Genomic DNA, 16,891 nt, shown 5'->3' with positions numbered 1-16,891 from the left:
GGGCATTTCTGAAACATTAGGAGCCACAGAATGATAGAATGGTTTGGGTCAAAATGGACCTAAGGATCATTCCATTCCAAGTCCTCTGCCATGGTGAAGAGAGAACCGCACACGAGCCTGGGACAGTGGTGTTTCGTGTTCTTTGAGAACTATATCAGGAATAATCGGGCAATGTAATGAGATGCTTGGCAAGTCACCTGCAGCCAGCAGTGGGGCTGCATAGCGATATGAGTGGTTATTAAATAGCACGTAAACAAAACAGGTAGGGGAAAAAAAAGACTATAATTAAAATATGCGTTAATAGTGGTTTACATAAAAGAAAAACAAATCATTCACCATCAGGCATCTCCCTCATATGGCATGATTCCATAGCTGCAAGCTTTACAGAACCCAGCGCTGACCGACAAAGAACCTGAGCCTGCGTTAAAACTTACGTTGATAACAACTAGAAACTGAGCGAGGAGAACAGCAAACCAGACAGCTCCTGACATTTCCAAGCTGCTCCCTTCATCACTGAAGGCCGCTGGTTTGAAATCTGTTAGCGACCACATGGGTTAAGAGCTAATAGGCACCACAGGTATAGAGTTCCCAATCTGCTGGTCCCAGAGTGCTTCAGATGACAGAAAATCTTGACCACCTTATCTCAGGACAGGCAGAGGGGAACACTCTAATTTTCAGTGTGGAACAGTGGAAGAAACTGTTCCTTTTTTAGTGTGGGGCAGTACTACCCTTTGAGATGAGTCCTGTTTCAGCATCCATTCAGCTGCTTGGCAGCTTGGAACAAAAATCTATGGGGTCTGTATCCAAGCTCTGGTCACTCATCAGCTGTTTGGATTACACCTAGCATTAGAGGACACCATAGCTGTTACCTGAAGCCACAGCAGGAAGAGGAATTTCAAACAGCAGCGTGACTTGTGGAGCCATCACTGTTTCTACCTCACTAAATGGCCTCAGGAGACCACCTACGCTTAAGCCAAACCAGTCTGTTTCTGGGCCTTTTTTGTTCCAAAGCTTGGACTCCATCAGTGGGACATCTGCTTTCTCCGAGCAACAAGCTTCCTTTGAGGTCATCCAGCCCTCTCCCTAGTGAGCCGAGACATTGTTTGTGTGGAAGTCATTCCTGCTTGCTCACGCTGCTCTACACTCAGTAACTGACCTAGGACAAAGGGTTATCTCTCCCGTCTTTGCGGGTGATGTAACAGCATGCTGAAGGAAGATCACCATTAGACTAGATTACTCCCAGGTGCCTTCTAATTAGAAGACAACAGTCACAAGGCTGCAGCAATCAAAGAAAAGCAGTTAGCTTGAGGTAAAAGACTATTTAGTAAAAAAAAAAAAAGAAAGAAAGGAAAAAACACAGTTGTACAAAAAGCAGGAATAAACACTGTGCACCCTTGTTACAGAAAGAACTGGCATGGTTTCATCTCAAAAGGGATTTAGGTGCTTAATTGCCTCTGCAATCCATTCAAACCCTCAAAATTCCTGAGTCTGTGAAGGTAAGCACAGATTTAATAATAAAATGTTCTTTTAAGTACCAGAAAGAGTGTTTTAAAAGTCAACTGTAATTAAATGCTGACAGGTCTCCAAGCTAAAACCTTTTGCAACAGTAGCACGGACACAGTGTCCATTGTTAACTCTACACTTTACACTCGGCAGGGACCACTTCTCCTTTTCTTCTGTGGCATTACTCAGGCATGGAACAACCCCAGAGCCTAATCCCTTTCCTTCAGGTTCAGAGGACCATAGAAGCTCTTCCCGCAAGACATTTTCCCACCAGCACGGAACCCGGGGCACACTCGCTCAGCCCACAGCCAAATCCCAAAGGCACTGGAGGATCTATTTACCTTGACGCTAGAGACTCAGTTTCTGTTTTTCATCTCTTCCCATCATATAACTGCAAGCTGGAAGTGCCCAACCAGAACATCAAACCATGTGTGTAGCTGAAGTATCCACTGCTTGTGGGTTGGTCAGAAAGAAAAGACCACAGCCAGCACTGTGGACTCCCTCCATTACCTTTGATGCATTCTTTGTACTTCTGGAAGAAGTCACCTTTCAGCTTTCCAGCAGCACACGTCAAGGGCTGCAAGAGGCTCAGATACTGCCAGCCGTGCCAGGAGCTGTACAGGTGCCCACGTCAAATAAAAGAGATCATTTATCTCGTGTCCGGGGGCCTCTGAAAGGCCCAGGGCCAAACTGCAGCAAAAGAAGGCCTGTTAGTTGCCAGGTGAAACAGTCAGCAGCCTGGCTGAGCCAGGCTTCAGCTTTAAAATCATCTCAATGAGCTGTGCAGGCCCTGGGACCCTGCTGAAGGTGGATTCACATCAGGACAACAGACCAGCTTCTTATCACAGAGAAGAAGGAGGGTTTTCCCTCTTGTGGTCAAGAACAGTGACTGTGGGGCTTGGTGAAGGCAGCTTGATTGTTACTGTACCACAAGCACTGGGCTTCTGCTCCCACCTATTCTGGCTTAATACAGCAAACACCACACACACACATCCCTTTCTTAGCAAATAGAGAAGGGAGACATGACTCCCAAGGAGATAAGGAAATCAGGTGGTTTGTGCCGCTACGACTTCAAGAGCAGGTAGGGAGACCAAGACTATCTTGGCCATCGTTAAAGCATCAGATCAGCCATTCTATTCCCAAACCACTCACTGAAGCAAGGAGGCAGTAAAAGCAAGAGACAACACCTGACATCATAGTAGCCCCATGGAACAAAAACCAACCAAACCCAAGAGCTATCTTCTGCCTTAGGAGTTACTGCCAAGCTTCCCAATCTCACCGCCTTACTTATGCTCCCCCTCCTAAAGCTGAGCTTCCTGACTCCTGCCTGCTATAAGCAGTGCCCAAGGCACGCTGCTGGGCAGGCTCCAGGGCTTCTTCCCCGTTTCCTGTTCTGCGCTTGGAGCCTCAGAGCATACAGAGCAGGGGAAAACCAGGTATGTGAGCATTTAACCGTTACTGCAGATTGCCCTCTTTGCGCCAAAGACAGTGCACACCACTGCTGCTGACCAGAGAACAAGCACAGCAAGCGCACCGCAGCACTACCACGGAGACTAGCAGCGAACAGTCTGGCATTCAAAAACTTATAAATGCGATTTATGTCTTAGGTTAGGACTGACCGAACAGGAACATGCAGATCCGGTCTCCTTAGCTTGGAGCAATGCAGCTACAGAGATTGATAATCCATGCACATAGCAAGTGAAGGAAGACATTCATGGCCCAAACAGGCATGCAGGATGGTTGAAAAGGGCCCAAGGCACAACTGACACCCTCCACAGCTGGTACAGTTGCTGTTCATGAAATAAGTTGGGCTCTTTTGAGGCTTCCAACTCAGGTGGCTTGGGGTAAACAGCTGAGCTTGCTTTCCTTTTTTCCTTTTCATCTCAGGATACCTCAAACTCAGTTTGGTAAACCCCAAAGCTGTAAACAGCCCCAGAATGACACTTTCCTTCAATCCTCTCCTGTTGCAACGGCTTTGGTGCACAGCTGTGCTTTGCCGCTGTGCTGGCGCCGTGATGACCTCCATTCCCAACCTAGATGTGAAACCGTCTCTCTGTAAGAGCCTCTTTCTCACCAGAGTGGGGAGGGGTATTCCTGCCTCTCAGGGTACCCACACGCGTTGGTGGTGCTGTAGGGAAGTCAGCGCAGGTTGCTGGCTCGGCAGGAGAGGGGCAGCACAGAGGGCAGACACTTACAACGAGACCAACTGGTTCTCACTCATCCGGGATGGACACAGGGTGGACAGACTTTCATAAAGAAAATGTTCAGAGACCCTTTCTACATAAGAAAACCAAAACCTAGAGCCCACATGCCAAGAGATTACAGGAAAGACAGTCACAACGCAGCAAACTCCAACCATAATTAGCTGTTACAATTGCCAAGTAGTAACGATGTTGTGTGTGGTTACAGAGCAAAAACCCATGTTTGGAATTGCTGACTGGCTACAAACTCTGGGCAGCTGCTGCAGGCACATTCTTCTATAAACACTCCAATACCTTCTAGAGCCCATGAAGAACGTGGCGAAAGAGTCTGCACAGAGAGGCACTAAGTGAGTTCGGTGACAACCCCTGATGGCGAAGGGGCACGGGATTAATCCCAGTCACACGCAATCCCGGTAAAGTATGATCCTGGGCTGTAGGAAGTTAGGTGGAGTCAGAGAGAAATTAAATGAAACGTATTAATATAAGCTGCGTTTCCTCCTATGAATATAAGGAGAGCACTGGAGGGCTCTAGGCAGGGAAACAAAACGGTTGGATTCCAAAAAGTTGTGAAATTTGTGCCCATTTCCAACCAGCTGCCTCAGTGATGGGAAAGAGTGAGCAATGGTTCCTGGACTGGGAGGAAAGAAAATCATCAGCTGTCTCAAATCATTATGGAAAATAAACCCAACAATAAGCCATATAAAAACATGAGCTGCCCAACAAACCTCAAATGACTCGGCGAGCTTGAGGAGACTCCAGTGGAAGGAGGAAGCCCTTTTTGTTACTTTCCAGCTGGTACCCAAACATCTGGGAGAGCTAATGAGGAGGTACCCAAGTCCCAACTACACATCTTTTGCAAGGAAGGACTCAGAAAGACTCTTAGCAGAGTCCCCGCATCAGACCATCAAATATTCAGATACACCTCTGATCCCAGAAGGCCAAATTCCATGAAGATGTCAAGCAAAGCCAATCAGTCGTGAAAAACTAAGAAAACACTGAAGGGTTCAGGAGGATGGAGAAAAAAGATTATAAAATCTGCAGACTGTTCAAAGACAGTCTGAACTGCTTAACAGGTAACGATTCTGTGCAAATGGTAAATTCTGTGCCACAAGCGTGACAAACCAGTTCACTTGAGCCTGTGCGTGATCAGGATGAAATACTGCAAGGGATGGAGCCTGTTCTATGAAAAGAAATCCACGGTTCAGCAAAGCTACTTTTAAGTTCTTAAATAACCTTTTAACGACTCTCTGCTGCCTCTGAACATGTTCTTTCAGCCACTCTGAAGACTTCTAGCTAACTCACACAGCATGCAGCTTTACACAAACAAACAGATGAACACCGATAAACAATTTAATTAGAACATTGCTGCAAATCACTGGAGACGGGGGTTGTGCAACGTAACGCCAGGGGCAATGAGCCCACTGCTGTGCTCAGCAATTTGTAACAGCACTTAGGACAGGAGAAGGCATCAGAAGTGGGGCTGGGAGGGAGATATTCACTGGCCTCTAGAAAGACTCCCCGCTCCACGTGAATTGCAATCAAAAGCATTAATTACAAGGAAGGCACAAAGCCCTTTCCCTTTTCTCATTAACATCTACCCCCACCCAGTCACCCCTCAGCAGAGGCAAGCAGAGACCTCCGAGGTGAAATGGATCTCTCAATACTAAAGCAACACGTATTTCAGAAACGAAGGCAATTTGGCTCCAGATTATTTATGTTCGCAGTATATTTTTCAGATTAGTATCTAAGCAAGACAGTTTTTACATTCCTAAAGTAATGTTTTTTTCAATAGCAGTAAGAGTCAGCCCAATTCTGCCCCTCGGGATGTCACTCCTGCTGGAGCAAAAGCCGCTTGGGGCAGGGAATCAACTTGACAACAAAAGAGCAGTTTAGACCCATGCTCTCAGCAAGAAATCATGCTGTATGCTAAGTATCTCACATCTCCACCTCCCATCAGTGACTTATAAAAACAGAATGCACCTATTCTCAAACCCAGCAGAATTAAAATCCCAAGAAGGAAAGATAGTGAAATCTTACACGACTCGTACCCAAAGCACAGCAGGAGTACTTCACATCAGACCAGTGTCAGAGCATACCACTGCTCCAGCCCCTTTCATTTCTAACATTTACAGAGACCACCTGCATATTTCAGTCTCAAAGTGAGGTTTGGCACCAGCTGTGTTTCACCAGATTAGCCACCACCTTCCCTCTCACCCCACCAAATTCATGGCATGAAACAGAGATCAAGCACTCAACAACACAGTCACGCCTGGGACCAAAACTGACTCAAGTCCCTTCTCAGCATGTTCTCCTAAACGGGAGATGCCGTTAAAAAAAAAAAAACAATGACCCCACACGCTAAGATGATGGGTTCCTTTTGGACAATGTGCTGCACGCCAGGTAAAACCCCAGATGCTCGTTCTCTCACAGCATGTGCTTAACCGAGACCTGGCTGAGATCAATAGCCTTGCCCTGACCTTTACACTGAGCCCAGGTCTGTGCTGGCAGCTACCTGGCAATGCAGCTACATCACGTTTTGTGCCAGCAAAGGGCTTGTGGGGCAAGTACAGCCTTTCCTGGTGAAAATGTGCTCTTGCTACAAGAGCTTCAGTCTTCCCAGGCAAAACCTGCACTGACAGGATGATCTTCATAACCAAAACACTGTGCCAACAGAAGACACAAGACAAAACAGCCTGCCTGATTCGTATGGCCTTCTTTATTCCTCAGCCTACATATATAAACAGAGAAAAAATATCAGTGGATCCCCTTCAAAGCAGCTCTTATTCACTAACACGATCAGGGGTGTAAAGGCCTGATTCTACTACCACCAGGGGAGCATCTTGAAACTACTTCTTCCTACTCACATTACCCTTCAGTGGCAGCTCTGTCCTATCATCTCCAGTATCTAGACATGGAACAGACATAGCATAGCGTGATCAACTTTGGTCAAGTCTCCTTAGCCCTATCAGCCACCACCTACCTGGAGTGAAACACCAAACACTTCCCTCAGCGAGTGGCCCAGGGCATAGAAGCCTTCTACAGAAGCAGAGAGAGAGAAAAGCAAGCATATTAAAATTCCTCAAGGGACTCAGGCTCCCCTTCTATTTTCTTTCTCCACTGCCACCTCCGTCGATTGTCGAGCACGCAGGAGCCAGAACAGAGGTTTTCCAGTGTCACTGGCAAGGCAAGAAGTCGGCACCCACCTGCCCTCCAAGCGCTGAGGCTTTGGCAGTTGCTCAAGGTAGCAGAGGGTAGCAGCATAGATCATTCTAGCTGTAGCAGTACCAGGATTACCTTAAAATGCCCTCTGTCCCTGTTTTCTTTCCATGAGGTACAGGATGTTAACTTGATCTGCTGTAATAGCTCTTCAAGCTTGTTTTCAAGTGGTACTTTACAGTTGTCTTCTTTAGAAAATCAGGTCAATTTTTACCCTTCTCTTCTCTAGCAAGAACAAAAGCCCTCACTGCTCAACAGACCTTTCAGCATTTTACTTCCAACCCTGGAAGTAAAATTCCATCAATCAATTTCTTTCTAACATCTCTAAACCCACTTGGTCTGGTCTCTGTTCGACTCATTCACTCCATGTGAGATGACCTTCTGTTCTATTCAGGTCACTGCCCATTCTCACCCCTCGCTCAAGCATTTCAATGAGGAACGCAGTCCAAAGCTATAGTTCAAGTCCAGAATAGATTTTGTTCCCGTCTGCAATGTCCAAGGTCATGCAGGAAACGGGCAACCCACTTCTCACTCTGTCGCAGTTGTCTGCAACGCTACCTCCAAGCTGCAGGCTCCTGAGGCCAAGGACCAAAGGATTTCAAAAGTTAACAGAGAAAGCAAGCCTCCTGTCCAGAAGCTTACATTGCTTCCATGCAAGCACATCACGCCTGTAAGAGTGGTCTGAACCAGCACTAAGAACTGGTCACAAGTTCCAAACCTGCCAGCCATCACAGACCTCTCAAAGCAGCTACAAACCTTCACTTTGGCCACTGAAGGAGAAAAAAATACCATCCTGCAGAGGTGATTCTCTTATCTCATCCTGTGAAAAGCAGGGGCAAGTTGATTAAACGTTGCTGTTTACTGAAATCCAAGTCCAGACCGCGCACTGCTGCTGAACCATAGTCAGTGTTTGTTTCACGGCTGACAGCAGAGCCCCGCTAGCCCCAGCCCGTGCCTGTCAGTCACTCCAGTCCTACTTCCCAAGATTCTTGGAGCTTTCTGCATGCTAGAGACCTTAACAGATTCCATTTGGCCATAGCCTACTTCAAAGCCAGCCTGATGGTACCTTTGTCTCACCTGGATGACAGCAGAGCTATGTCCTGTCAGGACAGAAAGCATCTCCATCTCTGCTCATAATCTCTGGTTCTTGGTCTGATTTCTATGAAACTATTTTGAAGCGAAGCTTCAATAATCACCACCAGTTAAAGCTTCAGTCCAGGGCATCTCATGCTCCCTCATAATGAATGATGAAGACATCTGTAAAAGACATATCAGCAAGAAGAGAATGGGCTCTACCATATAAGCCCCTCCTTTTCCAACATCTGCCTGCCTCTCCGGCTTGTGGGATCCAATGCTAGCAGCATTGTCCCCAGACCACTCGTCAGTCTCTGCAATATCAGTAAACAGCTTGTCTCGCTAGGCATATAGATTTGGGACTAGAAATCAATACATGAAATACCTGGCCTTGCACAATTAAGGCTGTACCTTGGAGAGTACGTAGGATTTGCTGAATACCATGGAGACAGTCCAGATCCACAATGCATCAGGACAAAATCAGATTAATGGAAAAATACTCTAAGCCTAGCAGGTTTCTTACGTGAGCCTACTGAACCTCAGCCTGAGCCAGGCTTATTTTCTGGTTTGTCTTTAGAGATAGCTGATACCACAGACTAAAAGCTTTTTTTTTGCCTCTTCCTTGCACTCAGCTTCCTCACACTCCATTCCTCTTATCGAACGGTTACCAGCCTCTGTATAACCCACCCTGCTTCTGCTGCATCAAAACTTTTCAACTAATAGCAATGCTTCCCCTTGCTGCGAGGGGACAGGTATGATCATCAACCACGTATCAGCAGCAAACATCTCCTGGTCACTTGTTTGTTCCCTGAACCCCTTGCTGCCAGGGCTGGCTGCGCTGCCTTTTGAAACGGTTTCTCATCTTCCAGGGGTCTTAAACACATACTCTGTCTCTACCGCCGCAGACAAAAGTTTGCAGACATCATATGAGTAAGTGCAGCCCCCTTTTTCCATACCATTTGACAACTCCCATGCAAGCAGTTTCACATTTTCCATTCCTCAGATGTCTTTTTTTGCAGCACCAAACATCATTTCCAGAGAGTTCATCCTGGCTCTGGCTAGCGTTGCATCTTATTCATGTAAAAAGGTACGCTCTCTTAATTCGTTATCTGTTTGCACCTACTTTTCATTTCAGGTGCCTCTATGCATTAATTACATTCAGGCTCATAATGAAATTTCCTGTCATTAACACCTGTCTCAAGTCCCTCTCTTTAAAGAGCAGCAACCAAGAACTTCCCTCCAGCTCCTTCCATCCTCCCCAGCCACTCACACAGCAGTTAAACGGTTCAAAATACAGAGCAAACCTTAAGGCACTCCTTGCTATCAGCAGTGCAGGTGCTACCCACGAGTCATGCTCAGAAAAGCAACCCATCCAAGACCACAACCTGTCACCGACAGTCACAACTAGAACCGAGGACTTCCAAATACTAACACTTTTGTCATTATTCCACATTAAAGTTAATTTTACAAACAGCTCACAGTCCCCTCAAAAAAAAAACCAAAAAAAAACCAAACAACGAAAACCTAAATCCAAACTACACAGAGGCATAACAGCTGTTGTTTAACCAGGACTGTGATATTGCAACTGTAAACATGGGTCAGAGGCAGCAGGGAAAAACAAAGGCGAGAGTCACGCCAGCTCCCAAACCAGTGGTGTCCCTGAAGAACCTGCAGGGCAGATGCACAGAATGTAAAGCATGGAATATTTTCACATGCGTGCACGCACCCGGGAAGCTACGCTGCAGCCAAGGTCTTCTGGTAAATACGGAAGGTCAACTGCACCTACACGGAGCCCTAATGCTTTATTCAGCATATGATACACAAATTACTCGGGCAGCTCAGCAAGTTAACGGGATTCACAACAACTGACCGGGAAAGAGAGCAGAAAGGCAGGGTGTTGGGAGAAACCTCGCTAGTCACATTAGCTGCTAGGCTTCCTTGTCTAGAAATCCATACACCTAACTGCCCACAGGAGATGCAAATAGAAGCAATAAAGCCTTCTGCTCTCTCCGATAACAGGAAGCGGGAAAGGACACACTTTGCATGGAGCAATGCTTGAAATAAATCAAGTTTCTCGCCCTGTTCAGTGAACACAGTACTCCCTTAAGCAGAGTCTATATTAATAAAGCATATCAACAAACAAAAAAAGCCCTGAAATCAAGAAGCGAAAGTGGAAATCAGTACTCACATTAAGAGGTGGAGAACTGTAGTATCAATCTAACTTCAAGACTTTACGTATTTCCTAGGGAAAGCCAAGCTCATTCAAGGGACGCACTATTCCAGCCAGCAGGAAACTTCGAAGGACAGATCTAATCCCCTACAGAACTGCCTTCCACGATCTAAAGCAACCAGACCTATCCAAGACAAGGCTCTGTACACTGAAGGCCAGTGCTTTAGCCTAAATACACGGGCTCAGAGAGCATGAGCTCAAGAGGGAAAGGAAAGAGTGGTACAGGTAACGCCATCCGGTGTACACGCTGCTGTGCGGAAATAAAACATAAAGGGTTCAGCCCATGGGCAGCAGCACGACAGAGGCAGGAGAATCAAGTTATATTCCAGTGCTAGAGACAAACAAACTAGAAGATCAGGCAAACAAAAACCCCTCAGAGACAGCACAACAAACACGCAGCCAGAGAAGATTCCAGACAAAAAGTGACTAAAAAGGATTGTTCTGCAGAGAGAGGGACCCTAGCAGATCCAGAGACCTTCAGTCCATGCTCCACAGCAAGCAGAGCATCGCTACATTCTCAGCAATGCTTTCTGACCTATGATTCCAGCTGGATTGTGAAGGCAATCCCAGAAGCAAAGCTAACATCAGTATTTAAAGCCAAAAGCGCAAGCAGAAGCTGGAGATGTCTTCAGCTGAGAGCAATGGGCAAGTGCAGACTGTCAATAAAACATAAAGCTAAGATGCATTATCACTTTAGGTGTATCATGGGTCAACAACCTTGAGAGAAAAGGAAATGTTCAGGCCGAGTTAGTGACTCATCTCTGGCATGGACAAATGCTATCAGCCCCACTGATGCCTAGACTATCATTAAGGGATATCATGGAATCAGGCAATGTTTGGGCCAGAAGACACCTTAAAGCCCATCCAGTCCCACCCCCTGTCATGGGCAGGGACCCCTCCCACTGCATCAGGCTGCCCAAGCCCCATCCAACCCGGCCTTGAACACCTCCAGGGATAGGGCAGCCATGGCTGCTCTGGGCAACCTGGGCCAGGGCCTCCCCACCCTCACAGGAAAACACTTCTCCCTGAGATTCCATCTCAATCGTCCCTCTTTCACCTTCAAACTACTCCTCCTCATCTTCTCCCTGATCAAGAGCCCCTCCCCAGCTTTCCTGGAGCCCCTTCATGAAAAGCGATTAACTTACGTGAACCAAATAACTATAAATGTGATCCAGATTCTACCTGCATCGCTGAAGTTGAAGTGTGTGATATGGCCATGAGACTTGGCAGACACAACCAGAAATCATCTCTGGAGCGCACCATGCCACAGTACCTCGGCATCCCCAAAGATCAACCCTGCCTGTACTACCACGCTGAAAAGGATGGGAAGCCCAAAGCTACAGAACAATCATCCACAAGACCACAGGCATCACGTCGTCCTCTGAGGAAAAGGTTCATCCTGTGCACAAGCTGCAATTACATTGAGAGGGGACAGAGTAAACCTCAGCAGGGAGGAGCCAAAGTCATGAGATCAATCTAGTTCACAGTTGAATGTTTAAGAACAGTAGGAGTGCTCATGAACTACAAAACCCGACAGTAAGCGGATACGTCATAGCACGAGGCACACAGAAAACAGAGACCCCTTGAGACAAGGAGGGTTCCCAGCCTCCGGTAAGCTCAGCTAACTCTCCAAGACATGAAACTGCTCAGTTCCACAAAACAGAGATATATTCCTGTGTCACAACACACAGACAGGCTACAGTGCAGAAATCTGAACACTTAAAGCATACTCCACCAAGCGCTGTAGTTAAAGCAGGCTGTAAGAACTTCGGCATCTGAACAAGCTGTTGGCAGACTGTCGACAGAAACCCCACCGGAAACAACATTTTAGTCATTTGACATGAACCTTGTCCCCTAGACAACACAGCAGAGACAGCAAACAAACTGTTGACAAGCACACAAAACACCTACCCCGCTACAGTGGACCATTGCCATGAACCCTCATGAAACACACAGCAGAGCGGACTAGGAATGGACACCTAAAAGCCAAATCCTGCTTTCTGCAGCAGTGAGTCTCCTCCAGAGGCGCGGCACGGAGAGGACGCAGGCAGCTGACACCGAGCAGCAGTCAGTCGCAACAAGCCAGGCGATGACCCGCGGCCACTGTCCCCAGACGAGCAGGTCAGGGTAAAGGCCAGGAGCCGGCCCCCAGGGAGGACCAAGCCAAAGGTGTAGCAGAAACTTGAGAGCAACAACAATCGTTTTAAGACACCAGCGGAAGCAAATGTGGATGCAATTATCAAGAAAAAAGCACACTATCAGCACACATCCACAGGCAGTGTTGAAGCCAGAAGTCAGTAAGAGCCCCAGCAACCGGGTGGGCTAACACAGAACTGCTCACAAGAGAGGACTGAAAAACCTAAGATACTGAACTGGAGCAGAGGCCAAAACTACATCCCCAACAGGCTGCAGACCAGCGAACTTCTGGCTTTAACAAGTCTGTTACAACTTGCTTTGCTTTTTTAGCACACGATGCTTTTGGTAGTTATTAAATGACAAGTCGCAGCAGCTGAGAAGGAAGTCGGAGAGAAAAGCACAAAATGCAGGACAGAAAAGCCTGGAGAAAGCACGAGAACATACTCTGGACGAAGTGCAGCGAGAACTTCTTTGCAAGTGTCTCAGGAACCAATTGCCTTTTCCTGAGTCGGTCAGTGCTACTGGCCAGCAAGCATCTCTGGTGCAAGCCAGACCACATTGATATTCTGAAGGTACAGACGTGTAACGTGCACTCTGCCAGAACATGGGGAAGGCAGCCAGCAGGGATCCAAGAAGAGGGCAACAGCCCACATTGTACATCAGCAGCCACTACAGTCTTATTTATGCTGCTGTCATACTATCAATAACCACAGACTGAAACATAGACCCATGAACAGCAGAAAACTTCCAGGCTCTATGCATTATATTGATTTTACACCCACACTGAACACCAAGTAAAATAAAGCACTCCACCACTTATTCCCAGTATGGATTCCATGCTTCTTATCACTACTGGATTCCAATCAGAGTTTCAGAGAAGCCATACTGAGTTCAGACTAACATTCAGCACAAAGTACTTGTGTGACTTCAGCTAGATTTCATAAAGGCTTTATTTTCCCAGCATCCGTACTGCTCACTGCATGCATTCAGGCCTGAAGGCTCAGCGCTAAAAGACTGTTATAGCTCAGACACCCCCGGATTAGCGTTATCCATGTGCTAATATTCACTCTCAGAGCAGAAACAGCTGGTGGCTGCACGGAATACCTGGTGTCAAAGCCCTCCCATTAGCTCAGCCTTTTATAGTCTTTCATTTAAACGAGCAGAGGCTCACTTTACGCCCTCCATCTGGAGATGAAGATCGCCCTCCATCTGGAGATGAAGATCTATCGTATTCAGTCCAGTATTTATTCATCAGTTTAATGGTTTTCTGGTGGCAAAGCAAGGAAGTGACCTCTTCCTTCTGTACCGTTTCCAAGCCCTTCACTGTTAACACACGGACACTCTCGTGTGGGAGCTCAGCAAGCGAGTGCTGAGGACACCATGACCTCGTGTGGCAGAGCCCACACACAGCTCCGGCAGCACACGCACTGCAGCGCAGGGCTGGCCACCGATTCTGGGTCAAGATTACATTTGTAAAATGCCCCTTTCCTCACAAATGGTGACAAGTTTTCAGTGGCTGGAGAACTAGCTTCAACACAACTGATGCACCTGATAGCTTTTAACATCTTTTGAAACAAATAGATTAATTCTGTTGGCCACAAATCTGCGACCCCATTCATAAGGGCATCAAAACACCCCAGTGAAACATCTAAAGCCAGGGCTGCCTTCATTCTCAATTATTTAAGAGCTCTTCAGACCTATAGAACAGCACACAGACATTAACTCTCAACTCCCCAGGGCCCTCTGAAGGGATAGAAGGTATCAGTATCTCAAAGATGAAAAGACTGAGGTAAAGAGTGATTTACTTGGTGAGTTTAAACGGGAGCTGGGGAAACAACCTACACCTATCCATCCTCAAACCTCTTGGCAACAGCAATTACAGAGTTTCCCCCTAAGATACAAGTGAGTTATTACTACATACATATATCCCTGGTCTTTGCATAAGAGTTAATGGTGAAGTGCTCCTGTGTCATGTTCCTAGAGTATTTAATTAGTGGAAAAAGAACAGAATAATCCCAATACTAATCACATTCTATATACCGTTCCATTATTATGAAGTCTGCCTAAGAAAACAGAAAACAGTAGAAATAAGTTACTGGCACAAAATTATAGAAAATCAAGTTCTACTTACAAAATTGGTTGCTGTTCTAAGAAGCATTTATACTATGATAACTTAAGATCCGCTGTACAGAAAACAACTACGAGGACTGAAAACCAAATGAGGCAATTTTGTGTCCATTGCTCACACATGTATTTGCACAGCAATCAAACGCTACTGATAAGTATTTTCATCTGTATCCTAACTGGAAAAGATGTTACAAACCCCACATACCGATTTTTCCGATCGCGATGACACTTGATTAAAACAAGCAAGGATTTCTAGCCAGTTCCATCCAAGTCTCTCTTACTCCAGGGAAACACAGCACACAAAGATCGAGAAAACGTCATCACCAAACAGCAGGAACCAATTCAGAAACCTTCCGTATCTCTAACAGGCAAGAAACTAACACAACAATCCAGGTTTGTGGTAGCCCAGGAATAGATTTAAGCAAAGAAAAGGATACTGACAAATTCCAAAGGCTGAGGTACAGTCAGAGCTGTGAAGTCTGAGCAGGCGCACGGGCAGAACGGTCTAAGGACATCTCCAGTCCTCTGTGCTGCGCCTGTCCTACATACGGTAACCGCAGCTTCACGTGCCTCTGCCCCGCTACTGCCCGAGCCCTGCGAAGCCTGGGGCGGGTGGGTGTTCTGGGTTTGGGGCTGTTTTTTCTCCACAGCAATTAAAAATGTTCTCATAATTGGTCAGGACTTTGCTCCTTCAGACCCAAACTTGGCAGTCAGAGATTCTGTGAAGCTTTCTGGAGCGGGACGCAGATAGCCTGCCACAGAATTCCTGTGTGCTCTGTGATGGGTTTAAAAAGGAGGCTTTATTAGAACTCTGGGCTTGTTTACTCCTTGCAGTGAGCACTGTCATTCCGATTCCTGTAATTAAATTCACAAGTTTGACAGCTGAAACTTAGGAATAATTGCACTGTTAGTCAAATAAGTTGTTACTGCTCAGACCACTGCCAAGAATGTTTTAAAGGCTTCTACGATGTGTTTCAAGTAAATCCGAATTGAATCATCATCCATTCCACCCCACTTCATTTCTGGAGCAAAGATCTTAAAACCTTTCCTTTTACTGGGCAACCTGGGAGTCAGAAACAAGATTTGCTACCAAACTATTGGGACATTCCACTGTAACATAAATATTACACAAACCACTTCTACTGATCGGTAAGTGATATATGAGACATTTTATACAATCCAGTCTCTAATCCACAAGCCGTACACGGAAAACATCAGAAGCCAGTCACAGTGTTTCAGAAATCTCAGAGAACTTGTAGAATACACAACGTTAAATTCACCTTGGTATTACGTACCACCAATTCACAACATCACATTTTTTAAGAGACAAGGGAGCCAACACTATTAAGTGCTCAGAGTCTTTCCAACCACTTTTATTTTTCAGCCAAAGGTTAGAGAACGCCAGCGCAATTCCAACCGCAAAGCAAGAAAGTTCATCTCAAATGACCAGGTGAAATAGGCACCACAGTAGAGAATAAAATGCTATACAATAAAATGTTGCATTCAAAAGCCAACTCTGCAGTCATTCAGGTATGTTTAAAAGCGCAGAAACAAAGCAGTTGATAAAACCCAGTACTCGAGGCATGTGCCCTGCATCATTTCCTTCTATCGTACCTGAAACACAAGGAGCTCGGTCAATAAAATGAGATGCACTGGAGCAGAGCTCTCCCCGTCTCACCACAAGAAGAGAACGGACAGCCTACTTCCAGTACTGCAGCATCTCATATAAGCGCCCAGAAGGGCCAGTTAACAAAGAAGCTGGAACAAAAGCAGGAAGCACCTCTGACATCCAAAATTTGATTAAGGAAAGGTTTAGACACACGTCATTTACAGATGGAGGCCATTCGCAAAAACCATCTTCTTCCTTTTACGGTGCCCATCCAGCAAATGCACTCTTGTACAGGAAAGGAGGGCTCACCAACAGCAAGACCAGCTCTGCTTCATTAACAGCTTAAAAACAATGGGGAAAACAACACTCAAACATGCCAGAGAATGAAAAGCCTCTCAATATCCTACTTTGCAGGGCACAATCAAGACAGATATAATAATTTACTTGCTATCTAGACCATTTCAGCCATATTTTTGGATTGAATTCAGCATATTCTGTGAAGAATTTAATCTTTCAAAATTGTCAGGCGACATTTTTTTATACCTTACAATATAAAATTTCACGTTATATTAAAAATCCTCACCAGCAAAAACAGTTAGCATCATTTTCTTCCTCAGAGCGATGAGACATCCATTACAAATCAATTCCACCGAGAAAAACACTCGAGAACTATAAACACACCACCTCTGGAAAATTAAATAGCTACCGGACACAAAATAAATTAAAAACTTCAATAAAATACTCCAGAAGAACTTATTGGTCCGATTAGAAACAGGCACGATATTTGGCAACTCT

General features: G+C 45.9%; 1 protein-coding gene across 2 annotated transcripts in view; it reads right to left on the bottom strand.

Annotated features, from left to right (window-relative positions):
* Window positions 1-14,949, bottom strand: part of SLC4A4 (solute carrier family 4 member 4) — a 199,524-nt gene extending 184,575 nt beyond the window's left edge. Inside the window, exon 1 of one of the 2 annotated variants that reach the window (XM_054065581.1) lies at window positions 14,929-14,949. The gene's annotated coding sequence lies outside the window, so the exon portion shown is untranslated. Of the gene's footprint in view, window positions 1-14,692; window positions 14,830-14,928 lie in introns of those variants that run through there. The other variant, XM_054065583.1, reaches the window with a different exon arrangement.
* Between the last annotated feature and the right edge of the window lie 1,942 nt (window positions 14,950-16,891).

This window comes from Cuculus canorus, chromosome 4 (assembly GCF_017976375.1).
Source record: "Cuculus canorus isolate bCucCan1 chromosome 4, bCucCan1.pri, whole genome shotgun sequence".
Classification (NCBI taxonomy): domain Eukaryota; kingdom Metazoa; phylum Chordata; class Aves; order Cuculiformes; family Cuculidae; genus Cuculus; species Cuculus canorus.
The sequence above is the reverse complement of the archived record's forward strand: the minus strand, read 5'-3'. Positions and strand labels throughout refer to the sequence as shown.